Below are 12,553 nucleotides of genomic sequence, written 5' to 3'. Positions count from 1 at the left end.
TCAATTTCTTGAATCATTCACCTGTATTAGTGTCAACCATATATATATATATATATATATATATATATATATATATATATATATATATATATATATATATATACAAGGGGAAGCTTTATTTATGGATCTTAGATGATTACATGAAGATGATACAATCATACTGAAACCACTTCCAGTCTTTTCATAAGAAGCACACGGTTTGTAGTAGTTATTTGGATATAAAAATAACAAGACATCAGATATCATGCTTTCGTTAGCAATTTGAACGGTAGCTTTTCCATGTCTTGGTGGATCTAATTCAACAATAATTTCCCCCCAAAAGTGATGGGTTCACCATCAAATTTGTGCATTTGAGGAAAACTCAAGAAAGGGCACATCTTTGAGCAAAAACGTAAAAACAAGGCAAACGAACTCCGAATCGAGACTTGGACACAACCTTGATGGGATGATAGTGAACCTGAACGAGTTTTGATCCACCTAGTAATAAGATCAAGGATTGAGGTCCAAATTTGCTGAGCACCTGAAGAACACCTCACATCCTTGGGGAAACAACAATGCAACTGTTGCGCGATGGTTCATTATTGCTCCTTTAGTTTATTGATTGACAAATTTGAAAGGAGGGGAATAGAAGAACCTTCAACAGCAAATGGTAGAACCTTTAAGAGTGTCTACGCCAATCATCCAATACAAATCCAAATACTTGGGGCCCCTTTGGCATGGATAGTCTAGCAGTTTCTCCACCAGATTCTGTAGTTGTACAAGAGAATAGCAATTGAAAACAAATTTGCTAATGAAACCATCAGAAGCCAGAGCCAAGAATGAAATAGGGACCTGGAGCCAAAAAAAAGTTGTTTCTCGGACTCCTTCCATGTCTACACAATGATTGGTACATGAGAAGTTGTGTTGCCAAACGTTTTTTTTTTCTAAAAGCTTCTGCTTAGAGAAGCTGGTTCACCAAAAGAGCCAAAGCTTCACACCAAGGGGCCTTTACTCACCCTATCATACTTGTTGGAAGTACATAATCTCACATTTCGTATAGCATGTAAACTTATCCATTAAACATCAATCAAAGTAAGATGCCATGATGAAGAAACACTATCTAGGGGAAACAAATCCTCTGCTGTTACAGTTGTGCAGTAACCATCACTAATCGTGTGGTCCTGTTGCTCCAAATTAAAGGACCCGCACATCATTGACTTTTACTTCACAGAAGTAACTAGTAATCGGAGAAGATCCTGGTCCCTACCTAGGAGTTGGGATAGATATGGTGACATCATTAATACTGTATGGTTCAGTGGCTGTGGATGCCTCTTCATTCCCCACCCTCACATTGAAATATGCTGGTTTATTAGGCTCGGGAACGTCTGGGGTGCAAGCAGGCAATCGGTGCAAGCATGCAAGCAATGCTCCACATTCGCACGATATGAATCCAACGGTGTCTTGGTTTTTTTGCACGTAAGCCCTCCCACTCTTTCACCTCAGTTGCAAAGAAAATATTTCAATAACCCCTAGAATAAATCAATCATGTCCTTTCGGTCTCCTTCCTCTCAATCCCCCCGCATCACAGTTCGTGAGCGATTTTGCTGGGCCGCCGATGGCCAATCCCCATGTCCGCCGCCTCCTCCATTGAGCTCCATCATCCGCACCGCAGCCACTCCCCATTCACGCAGCCACGCAGATTCTCTGATCTGATTTGTCCATCGTCGTCCCTTGCTGGTTCTTTGTACTTGTAGAAAATCCAATGTCATGGCTATATTATCATTTAAAACTGCATCTGCTGCTGTGCAAATTTGATTTCATCTTGTCTGTAGAAAGGGACATGGTTATGAGCTAATTTGAAGTATCTTCTCTTATGATGAGCAAGGCCTGGCGCCCTCATTTTTATTTTATTTCTGCTGCTGTTTGCGAAAGCTGTGGGCTAGCATAATACTACTATCCATTTGAAACAGAATTTATTCCTGATTAAATGAGCTTTTGAGATGGTCCCACTTTTGGTCAAAACTCAATTGGATCGAGGGATGCCGCAGGAGATGCTGGTACGATCGGCAACACAGTATGTGGAGGACACAGACATCCATCTGGGGCAGAGGCGAGGATGGGATCAGCCTGGGGGTATTGCGGACGGCCTTCAGTTGCTGCTGGTGTTGGTCGGCAGTGTGGATGGAAGGCGACAAAGCGGAAGGGCTATGTCTGCACCAGCGTCGTGGATAGAAGTCTTCAGCTGCAGCAGTCGGCTGCATCGACGGCCTAGAGGCTACAGCAGCGAGCGCCGAGCGGCGACGTAGCGCTGCGGAGAAGATCGGAGAACGCAAGACAACGCAGGGGCCACAAATCAATTGAATATTTCTGTAGATGGGGTTTTGGCAAACAATTAACAAGTGCGTAGAGGACACGTGGGGTGATCTTTTTGCTAATTTGCAGCAACCGTAAGATCAGGATCATGCGGACCAGGGGCGTTGCTTGCATGCTTGCACAGGTAATGAGATTGCACAGCAGTCGCCGCCATTAGGCTCAGCCAGGGCTGCAATCTCACTCTCGCTGCTTAGCATTGAAACAACATCTGCTTGGTTGGTTGATCAGCTGCATTCTCTTGTACGCACAACAATGCAATCTTAATGCACCGAATCATTTCTTCTGAGTGACTCTTGGGAAGCAACGATGCATCAACGAGATCAATCCACCTTCTCTCTTCCCATAATTGCCATGCCTGTATGCAATGTCGTCACATACTCTAAGTTTGATAGAAAATAATAAACAAAATAATTGCTAAATGTTGTCTATAAATAAACTCACGTATCCAATGAGATTGATGAAATCACCACATTGATGGCTCCCGGAATTCTGTTTTCCGCTAAGGATCTCAACAACAAGAACACCAAAGCTAAATACATTGGATTTGATGGAGAATATGCCCTCCGAAGCATACTCAGGAGCCATGTAGCCACTAAAATGGTATGTAAAATGTGTCAAAGTTACGTGATGTTGTTGAATCTATTACAAATGTTGATAAAGTGATTTTTTTTGTGAAACTTACTATGTACCGACCACCCTTCTTGTAGTATTTTGTTTGATGTCGTTTGCACTTAATATTTTTGCTAGTCCAAAATCTGAGATTTTTGGATTCATTTCTGTGTCCAAGAGAATGTTGCTTGGTTTAAGATCCCTATGTATGACACGCAACCGGGAGTGCTTGTGTAGGTAAAGGAGTCCATGTGCAATTCCTTCTATTATTGCTAGAAGTTTGGACCAATCCAATAAAGCTCTTCTATTTACATCTGCACATCAACTAAATATTAACACAACAGTGGAGTGCCTGGAAACAATAATCAAGAATAATATATACCGGTTACACAGGGAATGAAACGTAGCTCATGGGACAGATAGAAACAACATCTCAAGTTTTTTTTTGGGGTCATTATGATGTTTTAACAAATGATATGAAATTAAGAATTTCAAAAGCATATATATACCAAAGATGAAGAAGTCCAAGCTTTTGTATGGCAAATATTCATACACCAATATTTTTTCTTCTTCTTGGGAGCAACATCCCAAGAGCCTAACCAGATTCCTGTGTTGGAGTTTGGCTATGAGTTGGACCTCATTTTTGAATTCTGTGAAACCTTGTCCTGAATGTGAACCAAGTCTCTTAACTGCTATCTCCAATCCATCAGGAAACTGACCCTGGAGTGAAAATATATAAAACCCTCAAAAGTATCAGCGGCTAGATCTGTTAGTTGGCAGAATGTCGGCTTGTTGTTTTAGTGCGCACTCACACACACACATATTATTACTAAATAGTACCCTGGGTACTGAATATACCCAGCCCGCCCCCCCGGACCCCGTCGACCACTCGAGCCTGACTTCCAGTTTTTCTTTTCTGGACCGGCCCGCCGCGGTTCGCGTCTACGGTCTCCCCAGCCGCTCCCCGCCCGTCCCCAACCCCCACCCCGCGCACTACTCCGCGCTCGGCGGCAGTTCCATCCCCAGGTGCAGAGCTCAGCTGCAGGCGGCGGAGGCGACGGCAAGGGCCAGGGTTCTTCCTCCAGTCGGCGGCGGCACCTTCAGGCGTACTCATTGAAGCCTCCCCTGCCGGACGCTGGTCCTGCCCCGCCCCTGTGCGCGGGCCCCTGTCGTTCCCCTTCCCGGCAGTGTTGCGGCGGCGATGAAAGAGCGTGCACGCATCTTCCTCCCGTCCGCCCTCCATCGGATCCTACCCGGCGGCTCCGCGCCTCCTCCCGTCCCCGCTCACCCACCACGGAAGCATACATAAACCCGGGTAAGGAATCCTAACCTCCTCTCCTCTTCCTTCCGGTCTCTCGCTCTCGAGTCTTGTCGCCCTCTCTGTCTCTCTCACCGATTCTCCTCAAAATCGAGTCCTGTCGCCCTCTCCGTCTCTCTCACCAATTCTCCTCAAAATCGAAACCCTAGCATCGGATAACTGAGGTAGGGCAAGCCGTATGTCTCCACTAGGACTCACGCGGGGGGCGCCGGGGTGGCTTGGTCTGGCCGGGGTCTCCTGATGGCCGACGCGCTGGGACGACGCCACGATGGTCTGGGCGCCGGGCGCTGGAGGCATCGAGGCGGGTAGGCGAGCATAGTATTTTTCTTTCTCGACTAAGAAAGAGGAATAGCCAACTTCAAATTGCTAGCTCTAGTTCCGCCACTGCTAATCTGGTGTTGTTACTTGGTCGGATTGCACTCTCCGTTCTGAATGCTCAACCTGTGAGCAACCAAATCCGAAATTCCCTGTAAATTTTGCTCTCTCTTTTTTGGCTCGTGACCAAATCCTACTTCCTAAATTCCCTGTAGATTTTGCTTCTTTTTTTTTGGCTTGTGGTAAAAGAGATGATGGTATTTTCGGGAATAGATAGGAAGAAGGAATTTATTTGTTTTTAGTTTTTTTTCTTGTGATTAGCACATACGTAGTAATTCTTACGGTATGGAAAGGTGCAGTGGGACTTGGTGCATGTGCATGAATTGCTTCTCAATTGAAACTTGTAACATCAATCAGAGTCGATAGTAGTTCCTTAGCTGTAAGATGCATATTTAGCCCAATGGAAACCTCTGTGAAGTGTAAAGAAGAAGAAGAAGAAGAAATTGTTGTACGAAAGAAATACTCAATTTCATACGTTACTTCTGTCATTCTTAACCCATTTATGTACAGTTTTGGAGATGCCTTTTTGGCTGGTGAGGTTGCAATATAAATATATATTTCTTGTTGAGATTGATATCCTATACATGAGATAGCTCTTGGGTTTCATGATTCTAAATACTTCGCTGATCAATATTTTAGGGAATGCCTAATCCACTTGATCCCTTGTGTGTTTGTATAATTTAGTTCATGATCAGGTACCAACATAGTCTAGACCAAGCAATATCATGTAATTCTCCTTTTCCAACAATGTTTCCTTGTATGGTCTAGATCCATGCGTCAATCTTGCCTCACGGCCTAGCGATAGCTTACCTAGCGAGTAATCTGTTTTTCCCTCTTGTGTTGAGGGCCTTTCTTATGCCCTGCCCAATCTCTGATTGGGTCCTTGTAAGGCACTCTGCTGCCAATTTTGCTGCTCCTACTTATTAATACATGCCGGAATGTTCTGGGTCTTTCGGAAAATAAAAAATATCTTGCCTCACGGCCTAGCTCCTTTTTTGCTTGACTGGTGACCTGATAGCTTGATTTAAATAAGGCTGGATCCTACAGCTTAGTTTGATTGAACCTAGAAAATAGGATGTGAATGAGACTAAGAATTTTTACATGGTGTTCCAAATTATTAGGCATTCTACATTTCTACTGTAGTTATAGGCATGCTATCAGAAGCATCATTACTCATATTCCTGAGAAAAATAATAACATTATTATTATAAAGTAAATGATTGGAAACTAGAAATTTGAGGTTCATTTTTTCTCTCAAAATAATTTTGATGTTTTCAAGTATAACTTTGAAGCCACATGGCAATAATCTGTTCGTTGCTTTTTATGCTACCTTGTCTTTATAATGATAAATTATTCATTTATGGACTGCTAGTTACTGAACTTGCAGTTAGACCATGGATCTAGAGACAGAGAATCGTCTTGCTTCCTTACTACTTGAAGAGGCACGGAGATTACAGTTAGAGGCTGACAGAGAAGGTGTACATGCATATCTTCGAGAGCCCGGACTCTAAAAAAAATATCTTCGAAAGCCTAATGTAAGGCATCGTCCAAACTCACGGTTTATGTTATAACTTTAACATAAATATTTAAGTCCACAAACCCCTGTGCCTCAATGACATAGCCTCAGCGACCTTTTGCTCGATCCCAGTATGCGCCGGCCTTGATTTCATCAATCAGCAGCGGCAGCAGCAGCCGTACGCGGTACGCTCGTTCCACCCTCTCCCCAGGAAGAAACAAAATGGCCGATGAAATGCAGGCCCTGACCGGTGGCGCATCACACCGGGAGCTCGCGCCGCCGACGCACCCTTAGTGCCTATTGAGTTTCATTCGTCTTATGTAACTCAATTGTTATGTCTAAGTTTGAATGCCCGTAACTTAATTCTTATGTAACACATGCAATATATATATTCGTTTATGTGCAGAATCAGTCGGCGGCGTCCAATGATGGGCCAGTGAATCCTAACTTCTCGCCTCCGGTGCAGCCGCCTCAGCAGTTTGTGTGGCCACCGCCTGAATGGGTGACTTGGATTCAGCAGCAGCAGCAGCAGCACCCGTCACCACCGCAGCAAGGTTGGTCGCAGACGCCTACATGGCCGCCCCCGCCAATGTGGCCGCAGCACCCGCCACCGCTGCCACCGCCGTCGGCCCAGTGAGTTATGTTGTATGGACTTGCTTTATACCACTTTTATGGATTTGTTTGAACTTGATTTAAAATTAAATGGAACGTCACTTTTAGGCCCTGCTTTGAATCACGTTTATATACTTTTTCTCGATGGCTGGATTTTGTAAAAGAAAAATAGATATAGAACCTGATCCTTATTATATACTACGTTCGGTTGTCTCCTCCTACCTGGCTTGAGTCAGCTCCAGAACATACTCCCTCTGTCTTGAAATGTATGTCATTCCAGAGTTTTTAGAACAGATTATGGTTGTGTAAAAAAGACTCTGCTACTCCTAATTATTAAGCATTAGAAATGTGCTAATTAAACTAGCATGCTTTTTCTAATTGCTTGGTGTTAATTTCTGGATTGATGCAGCTGTATTTTGTTCATTGAATCATTATTTCTTGTTGCCTATACTTTTTCTAGGCTCAGTATGAATCGTTCAAAACTAGAATGGAACAGTTGCAATCATGCATCCTTATAAAAATCAATTTGGTGGCAGTGGTTCATTCTGTTAATTGAAATGCTAATTCATGACTATATTTGATATTATATTCTAGATAGGAAAAAATATATCAGCCATATGGTGCTCTCTTTTTAATGAATATGTATCGGTTAGTGCTTGTGCTTTATTCTGATTGAAGCATGCTCTGTGCCTGCAGCAAATCGTGTTGTGGAGGTCAATGAAATGTGGCGTGCCAGGGAAAAAGAATTGGAATTGGAATCAACGATGAAAATGTAGAAGTAGAGATCGTGATGATTTTAGGTATGGGTGCAGTTATCTTTCCTGTGATTAGGTGTTCTGATCTCAATTTGATCTTACTCCTTGAAATATAAAACGGATGCAGTAATCCCCTGCTGATATATAACTAGCAGGAGTAAGCTTGTTTTCAGTATTTTAGGTTGTGTGATAGCAAGTCCTTTTTTTTGAATAAATATATCTAAGCAGGCCACTTGAGATCTGATTGCTCTATATTGCTACACGGCATATTTATGTATCATTTTGCCGCTGATTATCTCCTGAGCCTGGCAGTTAATTAGCATAGTCATTTTGAGCTCTTTCATCTCGTCTCATTATATTATATATGGTCATCCGTATTTTTTATAATCTTTGTCTCATTTCTGATGAACATGATGCACCTGATTTCGTATATACCCTACTTGTATAGATAGACATACTCCTTTCTATTCAAGCTTCATTTTCTCATATATGTATTCTACATAGGGATATACTTAATTTCTTCGAACCACTAAGAAATATATTCCGAAATTTTCATACTCCATTTTACATCATTGTAGTATGCTTGCCCAGATGCTATTGATTACCAGTTTTCCATAGTTCCATACAATAGGTTTCAGGCTACCTTGGTTGCAAATAAGGAGATTTTTATGATCCAACAGTTTCACACTGAGACAGCCTCTATGGATTATTTGCAATATAATGAAGTTTTTGCACTCACATAAATTGTTACCTATGATTGTGACAATAACTAAGATGCTAGATTGCATAAAACACCCTAATAGTATTTTTGCCATACCAGATTGCTTGCGGAATCAATTTGTTTTCTGTGCAAATTCTTTGACTTCTATGACTACCATGAAGGGCTACACATTGCAAAAAGATTGTCTTTTATGATTATGAAATAGATGGAATGATTGACTCACAAAGTCATTGTATATGAGTTGCAAATCATGGTTTTTATGGCCCCCATGCCTATTTTTTATTTACTATTGCAAAAAAAAGCTGATACAATTGACTTGCAAAATCTTAGTATTCAATTTACACAATTTCAAATTTTATGACCATGACAGAAAATTCTAACAATTGCAAAAAAAGAGTAAATCTTATATTTGGTGCAGTAGTAAGAGCTCGATGCTAGATTGCAAATAATTGAAACTTTTATTCTCACAAATCACACTTTTGCAGGGAGTTTCTTCCTTGTTGGCCAAACAGAGGTAGTGTAATTATGTGGCGAGCGAGGAACCGCGAAGAACTGTGTATTGCTTGTAGTAAATTTTTTGGATTTTTTGCTATATTGGCAAAAGAGAGGTATAATAGCAAAGAATGTGGCAATCATGGATCAACGAAAAATTGTTTATGTTTGTAGTAAAATTCTAGGATTTTCTTCCTTGTTGGCACAATAGATGGGGTGTAATAGGACTTTCAATGTGGCGAGCGTATATCTATGAAAAATAGTTTATGTTTGTAGTAATAAAATTCAGGGATGTTTACGCTTCTAGTAAAATTCTAGGATTTTATGTCTTGTGGGTAAAAGAGAGGGAGGTGTAATAGTAGAATGTGGCGTGTGTGTATTTGAGGAAAATTATTTATACTTGTAATAAAATTCTAGGATTTTATGCCTTTGGCCATTACTATTCATCCAGCGGCACCACGGTAGTAAATACCTTTGCATTTTACCGTAGGACATTACTGTTAGTTCCCTGGGCTACTTGTGATTGTAAATAATTTAGGTTTTTATGATTCACTTCCCTCATTCTCCGTTGGCCTGTTTGGTCATAAAAATTTTGAGAATTGCAAAATTTTGTGAAAGATGTTTCACCAGTCAAAGCTTCCCACGTATAAAGAGACAAAACAGATCTCCGAGAGTTGGGAAAAAAAAAACAGATCGCTGCGGGCAACAAAAAAAAAATCGGAAACACAGCACGCATCTCGGTCAAGAGGGGGGCTGGGTACCAAATAATATTCAGTACCCAGGGTACCAAATAGTGGAGGCCTATATATATATATATATATATATATATATATATATATATATATATATATATATATATATATAAAGTAGTTTTAGATACGCAATGGTATCAATTAACTGACCTTGTAGACAGCTCCAAAGCCACCTTGTCCAAGTTTGTTTTCTTCTGAAAAGTTATTTGTGGCCTCCAGGACCCGTTCGAAGTCGAAGAATGAGAAGTCTGAATTCTTTCCATCCCAAACTATTTCTTCCTCTCCCAGCAAGTCCTGAGTACGCCTTGATCTTGCGTGTAACCTGGTTGCTTTACCTGAATATGCAAACGAGAATATAGTTTTATTTTGTCCATCCCTTATATATTTGTGCATTGCAAAAGCCTATGCTGGATTTAAATTTAATTTCGTATATAATCAGTTGAGCAAGTCATCATGAGCTAACAAACCTTTTCTGTACTTTCTGAACCAAGGGGAGCAGAAGATGAAGCAGAGAAATGCTGCCGCCGCTAGAGGAACGAATAGGACTATGGGAATCACCCACAGCTTGCTCATACCCTCTGATCAACAACATACATGCACGCAGCATGATGAAATAATTAAGTTATAAACTTAGTATGCAGAAGCCTTTCATTTTAATTTAACTATTTGTGTGATGAGAGTAATAACATGTGAGATTCATTTACTCTTGTGTTTGGGAGCAGACGGCGGCGGCGGCGCTGATGGCTGGCCGAGATTCAGTGCACGTGTACCTGGCCCCCATGCGGAGGGCTATGGTGGCGTTGACCGCACCGAGGAGGCGCTGCAGGCAGGCCAGGCAGTCGCCGGCGGACAGGTCCGGCGTGCACTGCGCCAGCGAGTAGACCGGAGGGAAGTTCGCCGTGTCGTCCATGGCGCCCGTGGCGAACCGCAGTGGCGCCGCGCTGGCGGCCCTCCGCACGGTCCCCACCAGCAGGTCGTGGATGAGGCCGATGCGGCCGGCGTCGGCGCCGGAGATGTTCACGGGGTTCCACCTCTCCAGGGGCATGACCTCGTCGCCGGTGGCGTTGTAGGGGCCGAGGATGTCGTCGAGGGAGAAGGCCACCGTGCAGGGGTCGCCGTAGTAGTAGGCGATCTTGTAGCACTGGCCCTGGTTGGCCGGCGGCGCGGCCTGCCCGTAGGTGGCGGTGGCGAAGTGCACCGGGGACGACGACGTGTTCTGCGGGAGGCTGGCGGCGAGGGCCTTTGCGTTGTCGCAGAAGACGTCGGCGGCCGCCAGGAACGGCGCCGTGATGAGGAGCACCAAGACCAAGGCCACGGCGACGCTCCTCATCATGCCTATTATTGCCAGGCGATCACTATCCAGCATATGACTCGAATGGAAAATATACATGCAATGCATGCATGTCGTCGCCGTCGCCGTCGCCGGGCGTCGGTTTCAATTCAGTGACCAACAAACTAAACAACTTCAATTCGAGGCCGTCGTCTTGACTCCGCTACGCAAAAATTGTACACTAACCAACCTATTGAGCAATCAAGCAACCAACCAACAACTCAAGCACAGGAAGCTTGCGTCGTGTAGGAGCCTGCGCTCTCTCTCGCTCCCTCCGCCGGCGACCGCCCCGGCCCCGGCGGCCACCTCGCCTCCCTCCGCCGGTGACCACTCCGGTCCCGGCGGCCACCCACCTCTTGCTCGACTGTAGGTCCTCTCGCGCCCGGATCTAGTCCAGTTCGGCTTCAATGGCTGAACCACCACCTCCGCCCCCACCTTCGCCCCCCCCACCTCCGCCCCCCCCCCCCCCCCCACCTTCGCCCCCCCCCCACCTCCGCCCCCACCTCGCGGTGACGGATCCGCATCAGATCTACGCCGCCGTCGCCTCAATCCCGACGCTGCTCCTTTCTCTCCGGCTCCGGTTGCGGGCCCGTCCCACTCTGCTGAGGGATGCTCCCCGGAGGGTATTTGCTTCAGCCTCCCCTCTGACTCCGAGGATGATGAGGATGCGGAGGAGCTCAACTGGATCCCGCCTTGCTCCTCCCCGAAGGGAAAGGGGCCGGCTCTTGAAGGTCGTCGTCGCTCCGCCTCCCCCGCGCGCGGATCTGGTGGATTTATGGCCGACGCGCGGCGGTCCTTCCGCGATGGCGGATCCATTGCACGGTCGCGCTCATCCCCGGTGGTGGATGAGGAAGGTTTCTGCGTGGTCGTCAACAAGAGGCGCCGCAGGAGGTCGGAAGGAGCCCCTCGCCGCCACGGTGTTCGCCGGCCCGTTCCGGCGGATCTTGTTGGGCGGTGCTTCAATTGCCTTGCCTTCGACCATGTCGCCGCTCGCTGCTCCAGGCCCTCCCGCTGCCTCCGCTGTGAAGAGACTGGTCATGTGGCCAAGAATTGCAAGCGTCCGAGGCACTTCGGGCCCCCGCTGCGCGGTCGTGGTCGTCCGGTCCGCCGTGCCGGACTATTTGCGGATGCTGCGGTGGCTGCCAACTCCCGTGCTGTGGGTCGCTCTGCTGCTTCGGCATCCACGGCATCTGATGACTCAGCTTCGACGGGTCGTGCCTACTCTGGGCCACCTTCCATTTGTGCTGCGTCGCCGGAGGCTCCGGGGTCGCCGCCTGCGCGCCTTGGGGGCCCGCCGGTAATCGAGCCGGAGCTGCCAAGGGGACATCCATCTCGCCGTCCGCAGGTCGCCCACGTCACTGTGCCACGCTCTGCTGAGCTACAAGCCGAGGAGGACAGTCTGGCTGCTTCTGCCTTGACGGTGCTGGTGCTGGGTACCCACCCTACCTTTGCACCATACCAAGTCCGACGGTTCATCCAGGACAACTACGCCATCCCGGCCAAGGACTTCACTCTACATCAACATTGGCCTGAAGATTTCTTGGTCGTCTTCCAGAACGCTGCGGTGGCTCAGCGTGTTCTGGATGCTCCCCCTCTGGCATGTCCTGATATGGTGTTGCGTTTTCGGCGTTGGAGTAGACTCTCCATGGGGGAAGGTGAAACAATGAGGTACAGGGTGCTGCTGGAAATTCGTGGTTTCCCTGCGCATGCTTGGTCGGCGG

At 45.8% G+C, this 12,553-nt stretch overlaps 1 long non-coding RNA gene and 1 pseudogene across 1 annotated transcript; one reads left to right on the top strand and one right to left on the bottom strand.

Moving 5' to 3' along the window:
• Positions 1–1,242: 1,242 nt before the first annotated feature.
• Positions 1,243–10,832, bottom strand: LOC120685186 (annotated as a pseudogene).
• Positions 1,356–1,843, top strand: LOC120685463. The gene is made up of 2 exons (XR_005679567.1): positions 1,356–1,455; positions 1,568–1,843. It is a non-coding gene; the product is annotated as an uncharacterized LOC120685463 (long non-coding RNA).
• Positions 10,833–12,553: the final 1,721 nt, after the last annotated feature.

This window comes from Panicum virgatum, chromosome 8N, assembly GCF_016808335.1.
Source record: "Panicum virgatum strain AP13 chromosome 8N, P.virgatum_v5, whole genome shotgun sequence".
Lineage (NCBI taxonomy): Eukaryota > Viridiplantae > Streptophyta > Magnoliopsida > Poales > Poaceae > Panicum > Panicum virgatum.
The sequence above is the reverse complement of the archived record's forward strand: the minus strand, read 5'-3'. Positions and strand labels throughout refer to the sequence as shown.